The sequence below is a fragment of the Ambystoma mexicanum genome, chromosome 4p (assembly GCF_040938575.1).
Source record: "Ambystoma mexicanum isolate Mex_15411 chromosome 4p, UKY_AmexF1_1, whole genome shotgun sequence".
Classification (NCBI taxonomy): domain Eukaryota; kingdom Metazoa; phylum Chordata; class Amphibia; order Caudata; family Ambystomatidae; genus Ambystoma; species Ambystoma mexicanum.
Genome location: NC_090927.1, coordinates 669908406 through 669929976, shown reverse-complemented (window position 1 = coordinate 669929976; position 21571 = coordinate 669908406). Strand labels below are relative to the sequence as shown.

The window sequence follows — 21571 nt, the reverse complement described above, 5'->3', positions numbered from 1 at the left end:
CACAGAAGCACAGCAGTAGGCGACAAGTGAAGGCTTGGAAGCCTCTGTGGGGAATGGCAGGCAAAGAACCCTCTGCGTATTAGATACAGTGGAGATACAGTGGAGGTAGACAACGCAACAGTGAATAAGCCCGCAAGCGAGAAAAGGGAGCTGGTTGACCATCCGAGCCACTATTGAAAAGCTATTTAAAGTTTGCAGCAGTGGGAGCCATCGAAGTGGAATGGCAGATGCAAAGGAAGTGCACCAGTCAACCAGGGGTTCCCATATGGGAAGGTGGAGTCCCTTTCAATAAAGCAGCGAGAATGCCGTATCACAGAAGACTCATCCCTGAAAAGATTTAAGAGGGTGAAACTTGAATGGGGATGAACCTTCCAGCCATCGATGCAAAAGGGAAGGACACTGGGTGCCCAAAACCTCTGCGCTCCTCAACTGAAGGGGGCCTATAATGCTGATGGTGGCAGGGAACTCCCAAAGTGAGAAACCAGGAGACAGAAAAGGCTGCTGAGGATACCCAGAAAGACGCACTCGCAACACAAATGGCGGTAACAAGGAAGACCTGATTCAGTGCCTTCAAGACTTCCAGGAAAAAAATACAACCACATTTCAAGATCAATTTACTTCACTGAAAGAAGACAAAGCAATCGAAAGAAATCAAAGAAGAGATTGGAAAACGTGAAGGACACGACTGAACGTGCCTTATAAGAAGTCGCTGACTATGCTAAGCAGAATGACGTGCTCCTGGAATGACTATAAAGACTGTCCGAAAACCTGGGACTGCAATGTGAAGACCTAGAAAACAGGTCAAGAAGGTCCAATATTCATATAAAAGGTCCTCCGAAAAACGTTGTGGGCAAAAACTTGAAGAAAATGGTACAACACTGCTTTGCGGACCTTGCCTCCAAGCAACATTGTTATAGACAGGATCGACCGGGTTGGCCCCATGAGAACTGAACCGGACTTGGCCTCATATGCCCAAAAAGAGACCACCTTAAAATCATCTTGTTCAGCTGAGCACAGAACGATTAATGGGGTGGATGTACAACACTTACAAGATCTTTCACAATCAACCCTACAGAAGCAAAGCGCCATGGCCCAGAAGTTACTGAATCAGAAGCAAATTAGGTATAAATGGACGCTCCCCTTTGATATGATCTTTATGTGGGACAGCAAACAACAGTACATTACATCCTGCAAGGCATGAGCATTCCTCAGATTAGCAAGGAAGGTGAGAGGGGGGAAGCCCGCCGGATGAACATGCATAATAAACGACTGTGGGAATGGGCATCAGTGCCACAGAAAAATAAAGGAAGAGGAGACCGCCCGCAGGGGGCTATGAAGGATCAGTCCTAAGGGAAGAACACAATAGGTGGTGAACCTCTTTACAGTGACTTTCGTCCCACAATCATTAAATTACCATAGGGAATTGGAACCCGTGGAGGCAGGACAATACTTGGCTATTATAGCATTCAAGAGCTCATTAAAAATGTGAAGGTCCCAGGCACAATGGAAGACAAGAAGGGTCGCTACCACTTTGTCCAGGTTATAATAGAAAACTGTTTATGTGCTATAGCAATGGTTTAAGCTCCCAACTCAGGTCAAGATGGCTTTCTACATCGTGCCTTGTCTCAACTGGAAGGCTTTGCACAAGGGGACATAGTGGTAATGGGTGATCTCAACATGGCATGGGTGCCCACGGAAGATAAGAGCTCTGGGACGATGTATGGTCAAATGGCCCCATAGAAAGCTCTAAAACAAAGGTTTGAATTGTTAGCACTTCAAAATACTTGGGAGTTCTCTTAAATAGATTATATTTGGGTCTCAAGGAAGTTGATGGGGAAGGTGGTTACCATAGACTTAGGCTCCATAGAATTGTCACATCATGCTCCTAGTATTACTATGATAGAAGTCCCCAAGCATGACAATGGTCTATGGAAATGTGTACTACCAAATGAAATACTAAAGGATAAGGCCTTAGTGGGCATGTTGGGGAGACAAAATAGCGGCATACCTTGAAGAAAATTCCACCTAGGAGGTCACAATGGAAACAATATGGGATGCGTTTAAGGTGGCGATTAGGGGGGACGGAACTGAGAGGAAAGCTTTAAGAGAGAAGCAAATGGGCCAACTTGAACGGGACTCGTAACAATTGAAGGGCAGCATGCAAGCTATGGTGACACTCTAATAAGGCGACGCAGAAGTCATATAGACACGTCAGAGGGCAGCTAGAATTACTACGCACAAGGAAAGCTGAGAGAGTACTATCAGGCACAAAGATATTACGTTAAAGCTAATAAAAAGGATTGATTGCACACCAGACGACTTCGGGAACGATCAACCGCCCAAATGATATCAAAGATAGAAAAGCACAAGACAAAATATGTCACAGAAAATACAGCAATGATGAAAATATTTGCCGATTAATACGCTACATTCTCTGCCTCCAGCCACCCATTAGAGGCACCATAAAAAGCTTATTTAAACTTGGTCCCTCTCCCAAAAATCTCATCTTTGGAAAGCGTACTAGAAAATGACACATTAGAAGAAGGGGTATTGGCCGCCATAAAAAATCTCCCACCCAATAAAGCCCCAGGACCGGTTGGTTTTCCAGCCTTATTTTATAAAATGTATGAGACAAAACTAGCCCCATGGTTAACTAAATTATATAATACCTTTCGGTGAGTAGGGTATATTACACTCTGGATGGAACAAGCGAAAGTGGTTCTTTATCCTATAAACAAAGACCGAATGAAATGTGGCTCATACGGCCGTATAGCACTGATCTACTAAGACACAAAGATTGATACTAAGATTGTGGCAGATAGATTGAATAAAATACTCCAGAAATTAATTGATCCAGACCAGTCAGGTTTCATACAAAAAAGACAAACATTTGACATCAGACGGGTATGCCATTTAATACAAAAAACAATGAAGGTAGACCATCCCGCACTGCTTACCTCATTGGACGCTGAGAAAGTATGATCAGGTGGAGTGGTCTTTCCTTTTTCATACGTTGGAACATATGGTGTTCAGAGCTAATTTGATTCAAGCGGTTTGTGCAAAGTACAATTCCCCGGCAATTCAGTTATCAATCAATGGCCAACTTTCCGGACAAATAACTAACTGAGGAATCAAATACGGGCGTCCACTTTCCCCGTTACTTTTGCCATATACTTGGAACCATTTTTAGCTAGGATACGATCCACAGATAAGATTGGGGGATACGCTATTGGGGGCGTGGAACACAAAGTCATGGTCTTTGCGGATGACATGTTATTGGCATTGTTGGAACCTGTTGGTTACCTAGGCACGCTAGCCTGTGAGATAAGAGAATTCGGAGTAGTAGCAGGGCTTAAAATCAATTTACAAAAATCAGAAATCCCAAATCTATCAGTGCAAGGTGCTCTCTTAGATCAGGCAAAGGATTCCCAGTTTAAATGGACCCAGGAGGGAATAATCTACCTGGGGGTCACTAACTATGGCATTGAGCCTATACTATGGAGCAAATTATAAAACATTGTTGAACAAGATTAAGACAGACTTAACCAGATGGGGCCCCCTCTCTATATCAAGGCTGGGGAGGATTGCAACAATAAAAATTGTGGACTTGCCACAGGTACTATAATTCTTCCCATCTCTCCCTACATCACTTCCACGTGCTTTCTTTAAATCTCGAAAAAAAATGTTGTCCGCCTTCATAGGGCAAAATAAATCCCCATGGATACCAATGAATACCCTGATGGCGGCGAGGGATAAAAGGGGCCCTAGGGCTGCCAAATGGTCTCAAATACTATCATCAAAATAACAATCGGGGAAACTAATTGGGGTATAATGCACCTTTCGAGGGTATAGGCCATACTTTTATGTACTACATATATTGTACCACACAGAAACAGACACAGAGCATGATTCTTTTGCAGCATGAGTGTTTCAAAAAGAGCATTAAATGTATCTGCAAGCACTGTCCCTAGTAAGAAGCACGGTAGTGCTAGCCCTAGGCCAGAGCTGGTGCACCGCCTATCTAATAGAAAAGGGCAGAGAGAAGCTATGCCTGACTCTACAATGTTTCTATCGTATAGCGTTTCAACAAGATTAAAAAGGGATTGAGCCAGATCTGTTCACATTATCAACATTTCATGGAGGAAGCATTGCCTTACGGCTGTGAGTTTTCTTTATGCACCCCCAGTGAAGTGTGTGCACAGAGTGCAGGGCAGTGGGTGTAGTGTGGCTCAACATATATGAAAAGGTTAAAAAGTATATTTCATGTTGTCAAAACGATCAATTCAATGGAACCAGAAGGCTGCTATACTGGTTGCCCGTGACTATGATTCCAGTCTTCTTCTGGTCTGACCAATTTGGTTGGACAGATATCACCAATTGTATGTCGGTAACATAATCGACATAAAAGATTTAGTTTAGGTATACTGTATTCCCAAGTTCCTTCAGGGATATCGTGCAAAAGAGGGGTCAACCGATTTCGATGACGTGTTCAGTGCAGTCATCTTCTTCAGGACCTGTATTTAAAAACGTGCTACCAGTCACAGTGTCCATCAGACAGGATGGGGCATACCTGCCCGACCGTGTGAAGAGTTAAAAACATTTGTTCACTTGGGTGAAGTAGTGCTGGACACAATTTGTTATGCAGTTAATGCCAGATTATGTTCAAAAGATCATACGAATCAAATGGTGACCTGTTCTCCATGTTTGGAGCCCCCCCCCAAACACGCCAGAGCGTGTATCCCCCGGGCGGTTGTCTCCCATATGGCCCTTGGGGGCAAGCTCTTTTTTGTTGAGAAACATATATTCCGTTTCATGGCAAGGGATAAATGCACAGAGTTTACCTCATGCCCCAGCGTGTGCGTGTCCATGTGGGCCAAAGGAGCAGTCCTTTCCTTGATGGTCTGTTTCTGCGTTGCAGATGTCGAGTGAGCATCACGCCAGGAGTGTGGGTGGAATGGAGGAAGGAAAGGAGATTAAAATCCATTTCACATCCTCATTTGTGGTTTGTCGAATGCTCTGCCCCCATTGCGGTGGAGTGTAGTTTATACTGAGCATTTATCTGGTATTCACGTGCATGTGGCTCACTTTGTCCCTCATGTCACTTGTGCAAGATGGCATGGAAGGACCGATGCGGGCATAGCCCCTTAATCAATTAAAGATGCATCACTGGGGGACCTTCTTCACAGCTGCATTTTTGCAACAGAACAATTTCATGGAGCGATTTCATCCCGATTCTGGTAGAGTGTTGTGTTCTCTAAATGCCTGTGAGCACAGAGTGGCATACATACATTGTGCACGGTCACACGCGTGTCGATCTCGGTGCCTAGAGTGGCATTGGAGATCGTGTGTGCGGTGCCCGTTAGTCCCATCGTTATTGACATAATATAGTGAATAGTACTTACCGTCGGGTGCCTTGCGGATCGATGGTTCTTGCTGCCATGGCTGGACTCCCGTGTGCAGTCAAACAATGGTTGCTAAGCAACTCTGGATGCCAGTTTCAAATTACACGCCTTGGCCCTGGTGTTGGGCAGAAACCTGCGCAGTTCCCTTAGGGACCACTGCAAAAGATTTAGGACTACAGGTGTTGGCAGTAAACCCAATTGGTAGCAGTCTGCACCACCCAGATTTACCTGGTAGCTGTGGCTGAGCAGTCAGACTTCTCTCAAGATGAGTTAGGCAGTATACAGAGTATACACAATAGGTACAGAGATACAGTAGCACAAGCAAACACTGACCAGAGCTTGGGTGTAAAAAGTTTATAATTATTTATATAAAGACACACTTGTAAATTACACTAGCACATAAAAAGGTAAGTAAATTCAACACAAAGTCACTATTATATATATACAACCCTAATTACTTATTAGACAAGTCTTAGTGAGAAACACCACTTATTTTCAGGCAGAGGTGAGCGCTTAACATAAGATGGCACTCTAATAAGTTCTGGGAAAAGGCAAAGTTATGAAAGCACACAAATTTCAATACTTTTCAAAGAACCACAGTGAGGCAGGTTAGGCAAAGTCTACTGGAGAGCAAGGAAGTTCAAATGCCAGGCCCACTCTTAGAGAGAGCAAGCGAAATGTGTCCAGGAACACACAGTGGGGTTATGCCCAAAGAGTCTTTGTAAATAGTTCACAAAAGATTGTGATCAAGTCAGGAAAAGTTAGCTAACAGGCCCCAGGCTAGCCCAGATTAGAAAGTCGAGGATTTACTGTCACCCCGAACGATCTGTCGCAAGGGAAGCCAGGCGGGACACAGTACCTGAAATGGGAAGAACGCTCCAGCGGGGGCAGTTGTGCCTGGCAGCGGGTGCAAGTCGGTGTTTCATCCAGAGGAAGAGGTCGTCTCGAGGTGGAGGAAAGATGACGGTCGTTGCACTGGCAGGGACGAAACCAGCCACGGAGTTTCCCGGTTACAAGGTACTACCCTTTTCTTTGCGGTAGTGGTAAACCGTGGTATTCCGGTTGCCGGGTTGCTTGGCACGGGCAAGGCGGCCACAAGATGGTCCACGAAGGCAAAAAGACGGGCAAACTGGTTATCCCCACCAGCAGTCAAAGGAAGAAGACTCTCCGGACTGGAGATCTCCTCTGTCGTCGGGAAAAGTGGTCAGATGGTTCAGCAGGGCTCCACCGGTGGTGTTGTCGTTGCAGGTCGGCTTGGCTTCTCCCTCCTCGGATTCTTTAGGCGGCTCACCACTTGGGCCAATCACACAAGAGTGCGACTTGAGTTGCCGAGGCAACTCAGTCTAGGGTGCCTAAACCCCCTCCCACACCTCCTGTGGTACCCAGACAGAGTGGCACCACTTTTGGAGGCTTCTGTGGAGAAGCCCGCCAAAAAGTGGAATAAAGGGCTCGACTTGGGTTGGAGTCAAAGAAGCGAACACAAACGCCATTTTGGAATCAAGTTTCGGCAAAAAATACCAACTGGTGAATTTATATTAATTTAATAAACCGGCGGTATGTTCGAGGCCATTTTAAAAAGTGGTACCCTCAAACAATGGGAAAATCCCATAGGAATACATTCGCGGTCGAATATAAAAAGTAGTATCCACTGCCACCAGCCAAAACTTGGTCGGGGGGACTGGACAGTGCCCCCTCGAACAACAGACCCCGAGGCAATCGAATTGCCCCGACCAGTACGTCCACAATATGATGGTTTGTACTGGTTCTGTTCACAATTTAAGACTAGTAAAGCCAATGGTGACTTTACATGCCCTGGGAGACAGTAGTCAGTCCCAGGGTATGTAGTCTATGTTTGGGGGTCGCTACGACAGCCCTGGGTTACTGCACGGAGTGTGCTGTTTAACCCACATATCAAAAACACATGAAAACCTATGGGGTAAAGGACCCCATAGCGCATAGAACACATACAAAGTCAAAGGAACACCTCAAATCATGTCTAAGAGTGGGAGAAAAAGAGTCTCACTCTTAGCAGGAGAAAAAAATAAACCCCAAAAAATCCAGCAAAGCTGCTGGGGGACTCACTAGGTTTGGGAAATTAGCCTTTACAGAGAATTATTCCGAACACCCGGGGCATGCTGGGACTAGGCTTCCCAATCTGGTGACCATTTTGGAGTGGCACAGCCTACAGTGCCAGTGTTCTAGGCTTGCACTGTTTGTTTGCTGGAATCGGCGAGCGTTCTTATTTCTACATCAATTGTGAAAACATTTTTGAAAAATTAATTAAAATTATATAAAAGCCAGCCTGCCACTGTAATTAGACTGAGATGCATATTTGCCAGATGTGTCAGATGTGCTGTGCTTTATCTGTTGGATTTCATTTGTAGATAATTCAGCAGGCTATTGGGCACGATTTGGGTCGTTTTCAAAGGCGCTGCATTATGATGTAAAAATTATAGACGTTACTTTGCTTCTATGTGCATCATTAACATGACGTAGTGAAATGCAGCAACTGGTTTAGGGCTTGACAGGTGTTGCTAATTAATGCCTTTCATACAATGTTGCTGTGTTCGTTACGGTTACTGAGTTGGCTGTTAGCCTAATTTATGGAATGAATCTGCACAAGGTCACAACGCAGCGTGTGCTTCCGAAGTGGTGCATGTCTTAGGTGCCCATTCCTTGTGGATATTGGAGGCGACAATGCAGTGGTCCGATGACCCTGTGTGTGGCGGTGATGGAGATGGAACTGTTGTGTCATGTTCTTATGTGTGTTGGCAAGGTGTCACGCTTCTTCATCACTTGATACGACCGGGTCGTGGTGAACCAGGGGGCATTTCGACAAAGCTTGAGAAGGGGGCCTCATGTGTACATGATGTCATGTTTGAGCCTGCCCTCGGTCAATTGTTGATTTTAGTTGGGGAAGATCCAGGTGGAAAGTGTAGCTATAGATCTTCCCTTGATGTTCCAGTGAAAGCTTTTATGGATGTTTGCCTCTGGAGGTGCTTCAACTTTGCCTATCCTATGTACAACCTTTCTTATGAGTAGAAGGGAAGAAAGGGCTGTGGTTTATATGGGAAAGTGGAGTGATCCCTGGTTATATGGCACCAAAGGCTGCAAAGATTGCGTTATTTCATTACTGCTAGTTCATGCCACTGGATCTTCTCATTCAGGCCATTCCTGAAGGTGTCAAGGCGAAAGATCCATTGTTGTTCCCGTCGCAGTAGGAGATTGATGAAATTGCTGCCCCTTCGGTGAGGTGTGATCTTTTCCACGATTGTCCACTTAAATTGTCCAATTAAACTGTTGAAAATTTAAGAGGACAGTAATTGAAAATGAGCTACTAGAGGGGCTGCAAGTCTTGCTGTTCTAATGCAGGACTTGTGTTTAATCAGTCTTTTGTTGACTCGTCTTGCGGTCATCCCAACATAATGTAGGGCACATGGGCAGGTCACGAGGTAGATCACTCCTTTGCTGTTATAGCTGGTAAGTTTTCTTTGTTGCCATGGAGTCTTCCAGCCTATGCCAATGCGGGTGGTCTACGCACACATCGTGCACCCACCACATGGTGTGTGTGGTCCAAGGGTCTGCTTGCTCTCCAAATGGTTTGTGGAGTATCTTCATCATCACTCTCCTTTAGATTGTGACCAGGTGATCCCGAAGATTCTGTCTGCGTTTGATCAGAAAGCCAGTTGTGCCAGGTTACTTGACCCAGTGTTGAGTATTAGCCACAGTTCCCTGATCTTTCTTTTTAGTATATTAAAAATGCGTGAGTAACTCAATACTGCCGTGATGTTGTCCCGTGGGCTATCCTTTTGATGATGCTGCAGAGTGGTGTCCCTCTGTCCATTTCTCGCTCTTTTGCAGGTGCTGTTCACAATTTTTTTAGGGTATCCTCTCTGCATGAGTTGTTCTTTGAGGGATCCTGCGTGTGTGTTATTTTCTTGTACAAGTGCATCTATACCTTAGAAATTGTCCAAACAGTAAATTGCCCTGCAGGGCTCGAGGGTGGTAACTGGAGTATGTTGGAAGGGAGTTGCGGTCTGTGCCTTTCTTATACACCTTGGAGTGTAGTTGTCCCTCTTGCGCTGTTAAATGTAAATCCTAGAAATGCGTTTCCTTTTTACTTGAGTTGATACTAAAAGGCAGACATGCCAACATTCTGAAGCCCCTGAGAGGCAGATTTCAGCACCGAAATCGTGAGAATGTATTTTCCCCATAGGCATGCATTGGGGATATTGTTATTTTAGGCGGGAGACCGTAAAAAATAGAACTGTTTTTAATGATAAAATCGGGAGTCTCCCGCCTAAATCGGGAGGGTTGGCATGTATGTTAAGGTGTGCGTTACAGTTGTTTAGCCAATGGTGGAAGGATAACAGTTCCTCTGCTGACCCTTCAAAAATCATCAGGATATTGTCTATATATCTGTGCCACATCGCAACCTGCCGGGCATATGGATTTGTGGGAGGGTATATGTGTTCGAAATGCCCACAGGTTCACAAGGACATAACAAGTGATGAAGAAACGTGGCACCTTGGTAACACACATGAACATGGGACACACCAGTTCCATCACCGCCACACATGGGGTCGTCGGACTGCTGCATCGTCGCCTCCAATACCCACAAGGTATGGGCACCTAAGACATGCGCCACTTCGGAAGCACACGCTGCGTTGTGACCTTGTGCTGATTCATTCCATGAATGAGGCTAATAGCCAACTCACTAACTGTAACAAACAAAAACCAGTTGTTGCATCGCACTACATGTTCATGATGCACATAGAAAGAAGGTAACGTCTATAATTCTTACATCATAATGCAGCGACCTTGAAAACGACCCAATTCGTGTCTAATCTGCAAAACTATCTACAAGTGAAAACCAAAAGAAAGCATAGCACATCCGACACATCTGGCGAATCTGCATCTCTGTCTAATTACAATGGCAAGTTGGCTTTTAAATACTGGCTTTTAAATAATTTAAAATAATTTTGTTAAAATGTTTTCACAATTGATGTAGAAATAAGAACGCTCACCAATTCCAGCGAACAAACAGTGCAAGCCTAGAATACTGGCACTGTAGGCTGTGCCAGACCAAAATGGCCGCCAGATTCAGAAGCATAGTCCCAGCATGCCCTGGGGCCAAGAGGCGTAAAGTAAAGTGCTAGAGTTGCTTAGCAACCATTGTTTGACTGTACCCGTGAGTCAAGCCGCGACAGCAAGAAGCATTGATTCAGAAAGGCACTGTCCACCCGCTGGTAAGAACTATTCATTCACTATATTATGTCACTAACGCTAGGACTAAAGGGGACCACACGCACAGATCTCCAAGGCCACTCTAAGCACCGAGATCGACGTGCGAATGACAGTGCTCAATGTATGTATGCCTCTCTGTGCGCACAGGCATATAGATACACAACACTCTCCCGGAATCGGGATGAAATCACTCCATGAAATTACTCTGTTGCAAAAATGTAACTGAAGAAGGTGCCCTAGCGATGCATCTTTAATTGATTAAAGGGCTATGCCCGCATAGGTCCTTCCGTGCCATCTCGCACGAGTGACATGAGGGACAAAGTGGGCCACATGCACGCGAATACTAGATAAATGATAATTATAAACTACACTCCACCAAAATGGGGGCAGAGCATTAGACAAACCATAAATGAGGATTTGCACTCTGATAAGCGACCAGTCATGTAGAGGGGATGTAAAATGGATTTTAATAATCCTCCTTTCCTTCCTCCATTCTACCCAAACTGCTGACGTGATGCTCAGTCGACATCTGCAACACAGGAACAGTGAGATGGACCATCAAGGAAAAGACTGCCCCTTTTTCCCCACACGGAAACGCACAAGCTGGGGCCTGAGGCAAACAATATGTGCATTTATCCCTTGCTACAAAACGGAATATATGTTTGTCAACAAAGAAGAGCTGGCCCCCAAGGGCCACATGGGAGACAACCACCCAGGGGATGCACGCCCTTGCATGTGTGGGGGGGGCTCCCAAAACAGTGAACAGGTCACCATTTGACTTGTATGATCTTTTGAACATAATCTGGCATTAACTGCAGAAGAAAAATTGCGCCCAGCACTACTACACCCATGTGAACAACTGTTTTTAACTCTTCCCCAGGTCGGGCATGGACGCCCCATCCTATCTGATGGACACTGTGACTGGTAGCACGTTTTAAAATACAGGTCCTGAAGAAGAGGACTGCACTTAACACGTCATGGAAACAGGTTGACCCCTCTTTTGCACGATATGCCTGAAGGGACTTGGGGATACGGTATATGTAAACTAAATCGTTTATGTCGATTGTGTTACCAACATAAAATTGGTGATTTCTGTCCTACCGAATTGGCCAGACCAGAAGAAGACTGGAACCATAGCCACAGGAAACCAGTATAGCAGCCTACTGGTTCCATTGAATTGATCTTTTTGACAACATGGCATTCTTTTTAACATTTTCATATATGTTGAGCAACACTAAACCCACTGTCCTGCACTGTGTGCACACACTTCACTGGGGGTGGATAAAGAAAACGGCACACAGCCGTAAGGAAATGCTTCCTCTGTGAAAAGTTCATACTGTGAAAGGATCTGGCTCAATCCCTTTTTAATCTGGTTGAAACGCTATACAATAGAAACATTGTAGAGACGGGGATAGATTATCTCTGCCCTTTTCTATTAGATATGCGACGCGCCAGCTCTGGCCTAGGGATAGCACTACCCTACAGGGATAGGGTGTGCTTCTTACTAGGAACAGTGCTAGCGGATACATTTAGTGCTCTTTTTATAAACACTCATGCTACAAAAGAAACATGCTCCATTTCTCAAATACTATGAAGTAGCACAGTTGAAGGTAATAAGGGAATGGTTCTAGGGGGACACTACTAAAGTATGGTCCCGAATGGACAGGGCAGTGGCAGGAATGACCCTATGGGAGGTCCTATGGCTGAGCAGGGACCATAGATCTGTGAACATGTATCCATCAACATACATCGCTGGTAGAAGATGCATGGGACTCCCACATTAAGAAGTCAGCCATCCCCTCTCCGTTCACACCATTATTCCAAATACACAGTTTTCAACAGGCATGGAAATAAAAGCATTTAAACAGTGACGAGAAGTGGGGTGTTTGAAGTTATGCATTGTAATGCAGGGACAAGAAATAAAATCGTTTGTGGTTTGTAAGCAGCTGTTTGGGCTAGGGGAGGAGAGGATTGCATATTGGCTGTCAGACACACAGATTAAAGCGGCGGCTACCCGCCCTCTTTGAAAAATTTATTAACTCACACTCAGGATCGAAGAAATTGATTTCTTCACTGTCTAGAATATTCACGGGAAATGGTGCACACATTCAATGGCCCTAAATGAAGAAATGGGAAAGAGTGCTAGGCTACACTATACCACAAGAAGGAACAAGTTACTTACCTGTAACTGTTGTTCTCCAGCATGGGTCTGGCATGGATTCACATGCTCATGGATATTACCCGTCGTCAGGCTGGGAATCCTCGGTAAAGAAAAAAATCAGTTTCAGTTTCGTTTCTGAACTGCCTTTCTCCTAATAACCAATCACTGGTCTCTGGGTCATACTGCCCCCCCCCCACCAATGACTGCCCTCTACTTAAGCCCCTCCTCTGGCACCCATCTTCAGATTTGGTAGCACGTAAAGTGGCAGTAGGATCAAGAGAAGTGCCGCAGAGGGGTAGGAGGGAGGGTTCGCAAGTGAATCCATGCCAGACCCATGCTGGAGAACAACAGTTACAGGTAAGTAACTTGTTCCTTCTCCAGCATGGGGTCTGGCATGGATTCACATGCTCATGAATACAAGAATACATAGCAGTACACACATGCACAACCACGGGAGGTAGCAAGGCTCAACATTAAGCATTTCAACAACTCAACATTAAGCATCTCTTACCTCCTCACCAGGCCCACCTTCAGGCGAACAGGTTGCGCAGCACTGCCTGGCCGACTCTTGACTCCTCCCTGGAATCCCGGTCGACGCAGTAGAATCTCGTGAAGGTGTGCGTCAACCTCCACGTAGCAGCCCTGCAGATGTCCAGCAGGGGCACACCAGACAAGAACGCTGTGGTAGCATGGTTGAATGGGCTCTCGGACGGCCGGGCAACGGTCGGTTTGCCAACCGGTGACAGTGCATGATACAGCCGGAGAGCCATCTGGAAATGGAAGCCTTCGAGAGGGCATTCTCTTGGTTCACAGGTCCAAAGTTCACAAATAGCTGTGATGTCTTCTGAAGGGTCTTGGTGCGGTCCACGTAGAACTTCAGCACTCTAGCCACATCCAGCGAGTGCAAAGTCCTCTCGGCCGGCGACGAAGGCGACGGGAAGAAAACAGGTAACACCAAGGGCTCGTTGAGATGAAAGTCCGACGGCACCTTCGGCATGAAGGAGGGGTGCGTCCTCAGCACCACCCTCGTCTCGTGGAATGTCAGGTATGGAGGTTTACAGAAGAGGGCCTGGATCTCTCCCACTCGTCGTGCGGAGGTGATGGCCACAAGAAACGCTGTCTTCCACGATAGGAATTTCAACGGTGCCGAATGCCGCGGCTCGAATGGCGGTCCCATGAGCCTGCTCAGCACCACGTTCAGCTCCCACGCCGGGGCCGGAGCCTTCACCGGCAGGAATGTCCGGAACAGTCCTTTCATGAACTCCTTCACCAGGCGATGGGACAACAGAGATGATCGCCCCGGAGTTCTGGTGTAGCAGGAAATCGCCGCTAGATGGATTTTGATGAAGGCATGAGCTAGCCCTGCCTTGGCCAGCGACAGTAGGTATGGCAGCATTTGAGGGGCCGTAATCCGCAGAGGGTTAATCTTCTGTGCACGGCACCAGACAGAGAAGCTCTTCCATTTGTGTCCATAGCACTTGAGGGTGGAGGACGCCCTGGCCTTTTGCAAGTACCTCCTTGCATTCCGCCGGGATATCGTACCCTCCAACCTCTAGTGCTGCAGGAGCAAGGCCTGCAAGTTCAGCAACCCCGGATCGTGATGGAGGATGGCACCTCCTTCTCTGGAGAGAAGAACCGTTTCCGTCAGCAGTTTGACTGGTGGGGACGCTGACATGTCCAGAAGGTCCGGGAACCAGATCTGCCTCGGCACGCCGGTGCAACGAGGACCATCCTGCACCGGGCCCGTCTTAGTTGATTGATGAGTCGCAGCAGCAACGGTGGGAACACATACAGGAACAGGCCGTTCCAGGGGAATGAGAAGGCATCGCCCATGCTCCCCAGCTGGGGAAACCTGCTGGCGAACTTCTGGCACTTGGCGTTCGTCGCCGTCGCGAATAGGTCAGTCTGGGGATTGCCCCATCATTGGAATAGGAGATCAACTTGATCCTGCCGCAGTTCTGACTCGTAGCACGAGCGCAGCTCCCTGCGGAGTGATTCGGCGATGGTGTTCTTTATTCCTGCCAAATGGAAGGGTACCAGGAACATCCCTTGGGCGACGGCCCAGTGCCACAGATCCTGGCCTCCTTGGATAGGGCTGGGGATCTGGTGCCTCCCTGCTTCCGGATGTAGAACATCGTGGTGGTGTTGTCGGTGAAGATCCTTACCACCTTAACCTTGAGGGACGGAAGGAACGACTTGAGGGCCCAGAACACGGGTCCGAGCTCCAGTATATTGATGTGTAGCGACCTATCCTCGGGGAGCTAGAGGCCTCTGGCGTGGAGATCTCCTGTCTGCGCTCCCCATCCCTCCAGGGAGGTGTCCGTCGTCACCGTTTCCTGATGTGCCGGGGTCTGGAAGTCCATGCCCGCTGCCAGATGCGCGCGGGTGCCCCACCACCGGATCGCTTGGCAGAAGGTCTCGGTGAGTGAGATCCTGTCTTCGAAGTTGCCCGCCGCTTGCATCCAACGGGCGTCGAGGAACTCCTGTAGTGGACGCATCCGAAGCCTGCACAGGCGCACGTGGTAGATGCACAAGGACATCATGCCGATCGGGGACTTCATGGACCTCACCCTGGCCACGTCCATGGTTGACAGCCACTGCACCTTGCCCAGGGTGGCCTTCGTCCTTTCCTCCGACGGAGAAGCCAGTTGCGCCACTGTGTCGAGCCTAGCTCCCAGGAACAGGGCGACTTGTGACGGCACCAAGTGGGATTTCGTGAAGTTGAATGAGAATCCCAGATCCGTGAGCAGTTGAACGGTCTTCGCTGTGTGAACGACGGCGAGTTCACTTGACTTTGCTCGGATGAGGCAATCGTCCAGGTAGGGGTAGACGTGGATCCCCGGCAGGCGCAGCCGTACCGCCAGTGGTGCTAGGCACTTGGTGAACACCCTGGGTGCCAACTTCAATCCGAAGGGAAGGGCCTTGAACTGATAGTGCTGCCCTTGGATCACGAATCGCAGGAACTTTCAATGTCCTTTTAGAATGGGGATGTGAAAGTAGGCATCCTTCAAGTCCAGTGACAATAGGAAGTCACCTTCCTCCAGCTGTCCCAGCACGTGGTGGAGGGTGACCATCCAGAACTTCTGGGACCTGATGTACTTGTTTAGACGACGAAGGTCCAGGACGGGTCGCCAACCGCCGGTCTTTTTCCTTACGAGAAAGTACAGCGAGTACACTCCGGAGCCCTGGAGCCTCTTTGGGATGAGTTTGATGGCTCCCTATTTTAGCATCGCCCATGCCTGCAGTAGCAGTTGAGGGATGTGGATTTCCTTCCTGGCCACAGGTGGAATACGGGGACACTTCCCAAGAAATTCCAGAGTGTTCCTGCAGGCCAGGGCATCCAGCACCCAACGGTCACTGGAGATGGACCCCCACACGCTGACGAATTTCGCCAGCCGGCCCTCCCATCGGGATGCTCAGGTGGGGGCCCGACGCTACGGCTGGTTCAGTCCTGCTTGGCTGCAGTCTTGCCGCCTTGGCGACGATGATGAGATCCTCCTGTTTGGCCGCATCCTCTGTAGGCTTCCTGCGACGAGGAGCTGTCTGCCTAGCGGTTCGACGAGGAGCCTGCGCCGAATCCTTTGGAGGTACCTTGCTTGCCTCCGCAGCTCCAAAAGGACAGCCATCATTGAAGAACACCCAAGGCCCGGGCTGTCTCCGTGTCTGCCTTGATGGCCTGCAGTGACTCGTCCACTGTCTTGCCGAACAGGTTGTTCCCGTTGAAGGGCATGTCCAGAACCCTGGTCTGAACGTCCTGGCGGAAATCGGTTGATTTGAGCCAGCTGCGCAGACGAAGGCAAACGCTGTTGCCCATCTGTCAAAAACCGGTGTCAGCAATGTCCATGGCCACCGTAATGGCGTGGTCCAAAGCCACCTTGCATTCCTGTAGTATGTCCAGGGCCTCAGCCCTCTTATCTGGGAGGAAGTCCAGCAGGGGAGGGATCTTAAACCACAGCTCCCTGTGGTAGCGTGCCACAATCACGAGAGTGTTGGCCGCTTTAATCGTCGTCACCGCAGACGAGATGAACCGCCGTCCCATGGCGTCCAGTTTCTTCCCTTCGCCGTCCAGCGGGGAAGTCGAAGTTGAAGCCGTCGCCCCCGCCGCTTTCTTCTTGGCCACCGCGGAGACAACCGAATCCGGGGACGGCTGTGCCCCAAGGCACATGGGGGCAGAGTCCGGGACCCGGTACTTCTTCTCGTACCGGTCCCTCTTTTCAGGAGCCGTGGACGGGTTCTTCAGGAGTGTCAGCCCCTCGTCTCAGATGTCGTCCTGTAGTGGGACTGAGAGGACCGTCTTCCTCTCTGCCTCACGCCGTTGGTAGAGGAAACCTTCCTTCTTCTGTTCTTTGGGGCAGAGCTGGAAGAGCTCAGATGACCTGGCGATCATGGCATGGAAGGAGCCAATTTTGTTTGGCGGGGAGGCCCGAGCGGGTGGTGATGGAAGGCCCATTCCGTTGTCACCACCGTCGTCATCATCCGTCCCCGTTGTCGCCGTTTCCGTTCCCGTCTCTTCCCCCGGAACAGGGGAAGGAGATAAAAGCTGTGAAGGCCGTGAAGGCTGGAAGGGAGGGGGGGGATGCGTTCACTTCCGCTTGCTTGGTGGGCTTCCCGATGGTCCAGGCTCCGCTGGATTGTCCGCTGGGGGTAAAGGCAACCTTGTCCTTATCTCCGTACGCAAGGCCTGAATCGCCATCAAGATTGCTCCCGAGTTGTCTTGTGGCATAGGCACCGGTTGTGACGGTTGGGGAATAGGATCCTCCGTCCCCTCCATGGATTGCGGCTCTTAGCCGGTACCGCCGTCGCTTTCTTCGTCCGCCTCGTCAGGATCCTTCCCGTATGACCGGACCTCCTCGAACTTCTTGTTCAGGATCTTTGCAACGCCAGCCAGCTCCTCTTCAGAGGTGGTATCTGTGTCTGTAATGGCCACCGCCCCCCCCCTTTTTCCGCCCAGGGTTTCACGGGGGTCTTATCGATGGGCTGAAAAGAGGATTCCCTCCGCAGCTGCAGGGAAACTCTAGGCCCTGAGGTCGCCTCCACTGGGGTAGCCTCTGCAGGCTTCGCCAGGGCCACCACAACTCCCTCGATAGAGGCCTTAGCCGGGTGAATCAGAGCCTTCATGACTTTGGGCACACCTGAGGCTTTTACCTTGGGGGGAGGGTCACCGCCTTGCTCCCCCTCGGCTGTCTCCATCGGGATCGACCGAGACTTCTCTGAAGCTTACCCGGGTTCTCCGATTTCCTCTTCCCCGAGCCAGAGCGTTGGCTAGTGGTTGATGTCGTCAGTAATAATGTGCCCTGCCTGGCAGCCAAGGAGCCTGACCGATCGGCGCTCCCGGCAGACTCGCAGTGCTTAGCCTTTTGTTGGGCCCCCGTCGCCGGAGCGCCGTCACAGGTCTTAGAAGACCGCTCAGACTTCTTCTCACCTGCTGCTGTGCTCTTCCCTTCCAGCCAGTTGGTGAGTCGGATACGACTATCCTTCATAGTCCATTCGGACATGTTCTTGCAAAACGCACAGTCCTTCTCCATGTGCATTTTGTCTTTGTGAAGGCAGTAGAGGCATCGAGAATGCTCATCCTCCTTGAAGACATTCTGTAATCCGCATCCAGGGCAGCTCCTGAACAGCTTGGATCCGGGCGTCGTGGTTCCTTTGTCCTGGGCCATGTCCACGCGGGGTAGGCCTCAAAGATCTTCCAGAATCCTGCAAGAAGTGAAACTTCGCTGTTGAGGGGCGTAGGAAGTTCCGAAACGGGTCCCCGTTGGTCGGAAGTAGAAACGGTGGAGCTTGAGGCTCGATTGACCGAAAAAAATGAGGTTAAACTCTTTGAAAAATCACAAAACGCAGTAAAAGCTCGAGAGCTATAGCACGAGGACTCCCAACACTTGAACGTGCAGTAAAAATCTGAGGATTGCTACCAGAAGAGGGGCTTAGGTAGAGGGCAGTCATTGGCTGGGGGCAGTATGACCCAGAGACCAGTGATTGGTTATTAGGAGAAAGACAGTTCAGAAACAAAACTGAAATTTTTGTTTTCGTTCCCAAGGATTCCCAGCCTGTCGACGGGGAATATTCATGAGCATGTGAATCCATGCCAGACCCCATGCTGGAGAACAATGGGAACATACCTGGAGAAATATAGCGAAATTAACAAGGGTTATACAATTGAGAGAAATGTCGTATATGGTTTTGATGCAACAGCATTTAACTCCAGAAGCATTACATAAACTGTTCCCCAAGTCATCGCCAAATTGCTGGAGGGGTTGCGCAGTGAGTGGGGACTGGATCCATATCTGGTGGGATTGCCCTGTGATTAGGCCTTAATGGGAGAGAATAATCACTCGATTGGAGGAAATGTTTGTTATGAAACAAAAATATGGTGATAGAAGAATGTCTGTGTGCTACGAGACCCGGAAAATAGTCTACAATAGTCAGAGCAAAAATGAAGGCATATATGGTCGTCACTATCGCAGCCAGGGTTGGCATAGAAATGGAAAAAACAGCAAGTCCCAGCAGAGCATGAGTGGATACAAAATAATTTGGAACTGTGTTGCGTTAGAATGGGTAACTTACTCCATTCAAGGGGAAAAGTTAGCGTTTAGGCAACAGTTCTTTCTTTTCTCCAAAATGACTTTGGGCTGCCTTCGTGTCCTCAAAAGTCGAGAATTTCTGACATTGTATAAGATACTAGCTTATATACCCGGCGTTGCCTGGGATATTTTTTTCTCGTATGAAGTATTTGTTAGAAATACGTAAAGGTAGGTTTACGCTTTTCGGAAAGGCTCCATAAGAAAGGTGATTTAATATTTTAAAAATGTTTTCTTATAAAGACTACACACCACCATTTTTGATTCTCCTTAAAAGTTATGACTCTTAACTGTACCTTAGAACAACATGGAGATACCTACGTTGCATGATGGGTGGCTTGATGCTGGTGGTGCCAAAAACTATGGACTTAAAGTTTAATATGACCAAAGTACATATTCATTGTAAGGCTTTTTTATAAACAATATTTTTTTTTTCTCCAGATGCAGCAAAGATATACAACGGATTCTGAGAACCCACTCTTGTACATGCGACATATAACTGCCCGTGGGAGAAACATAGAGATTCAAGTTGATACCAGTGCACTTGATTGACTGGCCCTGTGCCTTGTTATTGTGATACTGAATGCCAGCCTAACCGGGAACTGGAGGTGCTTGAAACCGAAAAGCACATCTGTCGGCATGAGTGGAATGCAGAGGATGCCTCTCTGGTCCATCTGCCTCCCATACGTCTTTGCCTTTCGCCTCTCATACGCCTTCACCTCCCATATGCCAACACTTTGCCAAGTCACAAACCCACAATGTTTGACTTATATATATATATATATATATGTACGTCACTGGGAAGTTAGTCCCACAAGATTGGGAATGCAGAGGCTCTGGACATCTGTTGTTAAGGAATGAGGTTTAAAAGGGAAGTTGGGGGAGGGATGGAACATTGTGTTATGTTGTAATATGCAAAATACTTTAAAAAGATGTTTTTACTATCTAAACGGTGAAAGACCTTGGTAGATATACCCAAATTAGTAAAATAAGGAACAGTTTTTAATGTTTTTTTTTTTACGATAAACAGACAGATGGTATTCTACATCAATTTTGAAGATTCGTTGATGGTGTCCTTGATAAATGTTGATCTCGCAATCTTGTGGGAGTTAAATGCAGGCGAGGAATTGGTTCCATTCCAGAAATTAAATTTAAGCAAAGAAAATCTCAGTAGGTTCAACCAAGGGCTGTTAAAAGCTTGGAGGTTGCGGTTATAAAAATTAAACTGGGGAACTACTCAAATTTTAAAGTCCTGCTTCTCAGGGCAGCTGAGGAAATCAAGTTTCAGCTATTTACAAACTGCTGTCGGAAAACCCAGGAGGGGAAGACAAGGAGAGAGAGGGATGGGAAGAAAAAACAACACATGAATTACAGATGGCTATTAGCTCATATTAGTAAGCATAGTGAATACATTGATCAACCTAACCAAATATAAAAATGATCATTAATTTGGGTCAGCAAGCTCACTTGACCCTGAACTAAGATGTCCAATATAACAGGGGCAGCAGTATGTTGCCCTAAATGTAAATAGAAGAATGCACATTTGGGGAATATGTTATACTCATTTACAGGGCTAAGGGAATAGTGTGATAAATTAAAGTCATTTTAAAGATTAATGAACAAACACACACATCCTCTAGATTAATTATATTGGGCCTCAAAACAATTGACATTCAAGATAAATTACTTGTTTACACCTTAGTGTGGTAACTAATGAAAACTAGGAGGGCTTGGAAACCAGAGCACTACCTAGTTTTGACTTACGGCTGTGCAAGTTACATCAGGTGATGCGAGCATTAAAAACTTGCTGCTATTGCTCTTATTTCTCAAAAGAGGCAGTGAACACACAAACGCACACACGATTCCAGAAGGATAGCTAATAAATACATTATTTTTAACAGATGCTGAGCTTAGTTTATTAACCAACTGATCAGATGAGTTAGGTAAACAAGAGATTTATTTATTTATTTTTAAATGTTTCATCTGCCAACAAGGGGCTTACCGGGAAAAGGGGCTATTGTCTTAAACTTGCCCAAATGTTTAGTTTGCAAATTCGAGATGCTGAAATGATTAAATCTGGATAATATAACAAAAATAAGCACTGATGTGGAGTATGACGTTGAGTCGATTGACCATAATTCCTTGGGTTTATTCTAAGGAGAAGGGGCATACACTAGTTGCTT

The 21571-nt window shown here is 47.5% G+C and overlaps 1 protein-coding gene across 6 annotated transcripts in view; it reads right to left on the bottom strand.

Moving 5' to 3' along the window:
- The window catches only part of FAM135A (family with sequence similarity 135 member A), a 1883908-nt gene that overhangs the window by 1257889 nt on the left and 604448 nt on the right, over positions 1 to 21571 (bottom strand). The window lies entirely within an intron of this gene.